Consider the following 6,458-nt stretch of genomic DNA (forward strand, 5'->3'; position numbering starts at 1 on the left):
TATCATTTAACTTTACCAATGGGGAAGACCGTTTGTGAGGTGGATTGATTCAGTGACTGGGGTAATCGGGATGGGTGTGTCAGAGGCAATGTGATTGGCACAGGATAGAGCAGGGTTTAGGGCTGTTGTACATAGGGTCGCTATGAGTCGCAAACGACTCGACGGCACATAACAACAACAACAAGCATAAATCTCTTTGGGTGGCTGTCCTGGTTTCTATAGGGTATATTCCTAGTAGTGGAACTGCTGAGTCAAATGGATTTCTATTTCCAACTTTTTGAGAAAGCACCAAACCACCTTTGATAGTGGTTTCAGCATTTTCCACTTCCACCGGCAGTGAATAAAGTTTCTAATCTCTCCACAACCTCACCAGAAGTTGTTGTTTGCTGCTCTGTTGAGCTTTGTTTGTGTTGTATACTTAAAAATGTTATTCTTAAAAATAATTTCCCCCTTAGTTCACAAAGATAGATATACTTCATAAACCTCATACCTTTTGCAGTTAGTCTTTGGTGTACCTTTGTATACATTGTTAGATTTACTTTCATTTTTTTTTTCATGTAGTCATTTATTTCCCTTAATATCATCTGTTTGCCATAAGCCCTCCTATTGATTATAAAGTCAATTTGGCAGTAATGTAGAGATGAAGTCTTCCTCTATTTTGTGATCTCATATGATCATCCTCCATTCTTACTTGATGCCATTTTCCCTTAATGTCTTGATCTTTGGAGTCTACACATGTTGACATGTGAGGGGTGAGTACTACAGTAATGAGCCAGACACATCTAGAGCTTTACCCCAGGTCTCTTATTTCACACTTCTAGTAAGCCTGTGACCAGAAGTTCCTTTATTTCAGCAGCCTCTGATCTTGCCCTAAGAGAATACTAATTGGGGTTGCTATATTTTCTTTGCCTGGATCCTGCTCTCACCTTCTTCACTTTCATGCTTCCCTCTTATCTATACAATTTTCCTAACTCTAAATGTGTACTAGATGCTTCATTATTAGACACTCACTCAGCAGATCGTTCTGTTAGCCAAGGATGCCAATTCAAAACTTAAAGTAAATATTTTTTAGTTGTTTTCTATGTGTATTAAATTTAGACAATGAATAAGGAAGACTAAAGAAGAACTGATGCCTTGGAATTGTGGTTTTGGCCAAGAATGTTGTATATATTGTGAACCACCAGAAGAATAAATAACTCTGTCTTGGACTAAGTACAAACAGGTTACTCCTTAAAGGATGATGAGATTTCATATCATACTTTGGACATGTTATCATGAGGAATCTCTGGAGAAGGATATCAGACCTGGGTAAGTGGAGGACCAGTGAAAAAGAGGGAAACCATCAATAAGATGGATTGAAGTAGTGACTAAAGTAATAGACCTATGCATTACAGAGATTGGAGGATGGTAAAGCTTTAAGTATAATTTCATTCACAGAGTTACTACTATGAGCCAGAGCAGATTCCACGATATCTACACAAACATATGAACATGTCCTTGTTCATTTATTTTTCATTCTAAAATGAATTAACTTTATTAGCCATATAAATCATGTAGAAAATGAGTTCTTTTTGTTTCTGTATTTTTGAAATTGGAGAAAATCAAGTAGTGCAATCAGTTGGTATTTTACTAATATCTAAGTGTGAGCAATATTGGGCAATATTTATCTACAGAAAAGATTGGTAAAGTATTTTCTCAGGAAATGAAATGAATTATTCAATAGTTTTAGACTAAGCAGAACACCAGTCAAGGAAAAGATTTCTTACGTGATTGATAGGTGATTAGATGTAACCTGCCATAGATTTGATAAAGCAAACAACAAATGATCTCTAGGAATGACCACATTTTGAAACTCAAAGAAACTGCAGAATCTGTCTGCATAATTTTTGTTTCTAAATATCTCTCACAACGCAGAGTACTAACCACTATACGATCACAGCGAGCTACTCTGTTCATCAGGGAGAAATGGCTATTTATGCAAAAAAAAAAACCCACAAAAAAATCCACCCCACTCCTGTTTTAGTCCTAGTGAGTCCATTTAATATCATGATTAATCATGTGGCTGTGAAATTCACAGTAATATGGTTCTCCATGAACGCGTTTACCCAGCCTGCTTTGCTTCACTGCATGAGTGAAACTGATGGTTCAATGTCAGAAGTAATGGTTAACAGTTCTGTGGTCACATGATGTGCATATAGATAGCTACAGTGTAACAATTAACACAATTTTGTGCTAAGGAGGAAAAAAAAAATCTGTGTAACTGTAAAACATTGAATGAAACTATTTTACCTGAACTAGATTTTATCTGAAAGTAGGTAGAAGTTTTGCTAGGCTGTAACTTGTTGTATATTATGGTATTTGAGGTGAGATAGCTGCTCTTTTATTAATGAGACATGAATCGTGTCTCAACAGAAACTAAATGAACATTTCAGAATAAATTATTGCTGTATGTAAACTATTACTGAAATTGGTATTTGCTTGAAGGTTCTTATTTCACATTTGTATTAATAATTGTCAAAAGGGCCTCTTTTGAAAACTTATATAAATTTTTTCTTCAAAGTCTATGCATTAAGAGTTTAATTCCTCTTACTGTAATAATAAACAATTGAAGAAGAAAAAAAAATAAATATCTCTCAGATAGGGCTAGAAAGTCATTCAAGTTAGACCTTCAAGAGTCATCAGGTTTGAGTTAGACTTTCTAACTCTAAGGTTCTAGGATCTATATCTAGTTCCTGCCTTTTGATACAAAGCAGAACATATGAATATTATATATTGGAGATTTCCTTGTTGGCTAAATGTAAGCAGTTAATGAGGCAAGAGATTGCCTTATCCCTTTTATTTCTTTGTATAAAAAGTAAGTAATTTGAAGGTTGTCTTTTACCATCCACCATTCACATGATCATGCCAGGGACTCATGTACTCTAAAAGAGGAGAAAAAATGACCGGGAATGGCTTTACTTGCCTTAAAGTTGGTCCCTAAGCTAGAAAGAGGTTTCAGAATGATGGTATTTCTCCCCCCACCCCCTCAAAACCAGATAATTCTTCTTTCCTCTCAATGTTGAGTAGCAATGTGTTATGCTTTCAAAATACTTAGTAGTTTCCATTCACCAGACCCATTCACAGTTTCTTCAAAGTACAAATTCCACATTCCTGAGTCAGTAAAGCATGTGTCCTTCCTATGAAAGTGATAGTAATATGCCATGTTGTCCTTGTCATTCCTTGACAGAATGATTATCTGTAAAATATGTAATATGTAGGCAAATCAGAAGAATGACATAAAGAAAACTCCATTGTTTGTGTTATCAGTAGTTTGTGAATAGAGTACATTATCAAACAGAATTGAAAATGTATAGAAAATGTCAGAAATTCAAGCTGGCTTCAGAAGAAGCCATGGAATAAAGGATGTCATTGCTGATGTCAGATAGATCTTTGCTAAAACAGAGAATACCAGAAAAATGCTTAGTTGTGTTTTATTGCCTATGCAAAAGTATTCCACTGTGTGTATAATAATAAAAAATTACTGATAATATTGAGAATAAAGATAATTTTAGAGCACTTAGTTGTACTCATGCAAAATTTTTATTTAGACCAACAAGCAGTTATTTGAACAGAACAAGGGGACACTGCATAATTTAAAATACAGAAAGGTGTGTGTAGGGGTTGTATCTTTTCTCCATATTTATTGAATCTCTATTTTGAGAAAGTAATTCAAGAAACTGTACTATATGAAGAATAATATGGCATCAGGATTAGAGGAAGGCTCATCAACCACCTAGATCATGCAGATGATACAAACTTGCTTGCAGAAAACATTTGAGATCCTAGTTATGTAGTTTAACTTCTACTATTTTTGCTTCTACTGTATTTGCTCTGTTTGATGACTATTTATGCCTTGTATTTAGGCCTCTAGTAGTTTCCCTATTTTTTTCTTCCATGAATTTTATTATTTTAAATTCAATATTTTGATCTTTCATCCATTTTTAGTGAGTGCTTATGTATAGCTTGAGATGAGGGTCTTGGCTCATTATTTTTAGTTCCATTAACTTTATTGTTTTAAGTTCAATGTTTAGGTCTTTCATCCATTTTGAATTAGTACGTACGTACAACATGTGATAAGGATCTTGTTTTATTTTTCTGCAAATGGATAACTAGTTTTGCCAGAACTATGTGTTAAGGAGGCTTTCTCTTCCTCATTTGGTCACTAGACATGCAGCTTGAGAACATGTACCACTGAGGAAGAGTGGACAGTTGGAGAGGGTCAGTAAAGCAGAGCATGCCTTCAGCCACTGGCGGAAGTGTGGCAACAGATTGCCTAGTGAGCGGGAGTGTTACACACTGTCAGTTGATGATGTGGTTCCGTCCACCTTGCTTCCCTCTGTTGTCGTTGTTATTAAGTGCCGTAAAGTCGTAGGCGACTAATAGCCACCCTATGAATGGAAGACCTGAACACTTGTATAACTTTCATCCTTTCTCCGGGTTCATAGGGTTTCCAGAGGCAAGCTATTTTAGAAGTGGATGCCACTCCTTCTTTCAAGCTTGTAATCGGGGAGCTCCACTAAACACTGTCCACCATGTGTAACCATTATTACATTTGACACATCAGTGTCACAGTGTTCAGCATGACAGCAACTATGAGTTACTTCTGTACAGCAAGTGGACAGACCAGGGCTGTACAATCTAGAAGAATGTCTGACAATTAAAAACCAAATTTAAGAACCAGAGCATGGTTCAAACTCCATGAGTTCCATCATTCCAAATTCCTCCATAATCATGCATTCCCACTGGCTCTCACCATCCAAAAACGTCCATCTGGGAGTATTCCACTGCTTCTTCAATCTCCTCCTACCCTGATATTCACGTTTTTCTTCATAGAGTCTAACTTCTTTAATGATTTGTCCACCATATAGACTGAATACACATGAGGGAAGGATACATAGTAAACAGAAGATGAACAAAGGCCTGAAGCTTTTCTATAACTATCATCATTTCTCCAAACGTTTAGACTTTCCATAGGCATTTGGTTTAGGAAGTGGATGCCAGTCCTGCTTCTAAAGCTGAATCAATCTGGGAGCTCTGACAAAAACTGCCCATGATCGGTAGCCAATTATGGTGTTTGACACACCTCAGGCCCAGTTGTCCATCATCACAGCAACTCTATTTCAGTACAGCAAATAGACAAGTCTCTGCTGTACCACTTGAAAGAGTGTTCATCCAAAAGAAATCAACATTTGGCTGAGGGGCCGCAAACTGAAGACCCTACAGTATTTTAAAATTCTGGCATGACCAAATGCTGGCAGACTCTGGATCAGAGATCCTCAATTCATCTGGCAAGTCCCCTCTGCTTACACCCACTTGGGATGAAAAGAAAGCCATAAGAGCCCCTAGCATTGCATACATGCCGCTCTCTTAGATGCACTAGCCCATCCTAAGGTCCACCTTGAACTGAGATTTACAGCACACTAGCCCCTAACCTGCAGGTGTGGCCTTTGGGCAGGCTTCCCTCTAGATTTGTGTATACTGTCTCCGTTCTAGTGGAGATTCATGGAAGTTGCTCTATTGTGTTCCCCACCTAGGCAAGCTGTTTGCTTTGTCCCAAAATAACCATATCTTTCCTCATTCCCTGCTTTTGTTCAGCTTCCTTTTCCAATTTTCACTTGTTCTGATTCTTTAACCATTCATTGTATAGTTAGATTTCCAGAATTTTTCCACTTTATCTGTTCTCTTTGCTTTCTCAGGTCTTTGTTGTAGAGTGGTGGTGTGTCTTAGTTGCCATATTAAGATGCTCTTCCCTTGTGTTCTTAATATTCCTCATTTAAAACGTATCTGTCAGCTTGTGTATTGATGAGGCCCCTGACATAGGCGTAGAGAGAGGTGGGACAAGAAGGAGTGGGGGGATGTCTAGTTGGGATAGAGAGGGATGGAAAGAAAAGACCTGTGTGCTTAGAGCCCAGAGGTGCAGCCTGGGTTCTGCCTCTCCCCAATCTAGCAAGACAGAAAACCCCTAACGTCACCACTGCTTTAATACTAGAAACTGCTGCTAGAAAGACCTGCTAATTGAACCAGCATTTAACCTTACATTCTCTGACTCATAGTAACCTGGTTGGGAAAGTATGCTTACATCTGGAATTGAGAGCTTGACTAATTTTATTCCTTGAGTCAAATATGCTGCTGAATATTTAAAACTGTTTTCAGAGACTTCAGCTCACATGGTTCCTTTCATAGAAGATTATGAATATCCTTTTTTTTTTAAAAAAAAAAACCCTTGCTATCTGAACGTTGATAAACTAAATTGTTCTCTTTTCTTTTCTCTGAAGAGGATTTTCCCCCCAATTGAAATGAAAACAAAATTCTCAAAGAAAACAGTGTCTTATAAATTAATCTTAAATTTAATCTCACTTTTTTTTTACTTCAGAAGGGAAAGGAGACAAGGGATAGCATTTGTTACATAGGTGATTAAT

Source organism: Elephantulus edwardii, unplaced genomic scaffold (genome assembly GCF_000299155.1).
Source record: "Elephantulus edwardii isolate Elephantulus edwardi_28Jun2011 unplaced genomic scaffold, EleEdw1.0 scaffold00030, whole genome shotgun sequence".
Lineage (NCBI taxonomy): Eukaryota > Metazoa > Chordata > Mammalia > Macroscelidea > Macroscelididae > Elephantulus > Elephantulus edwardii.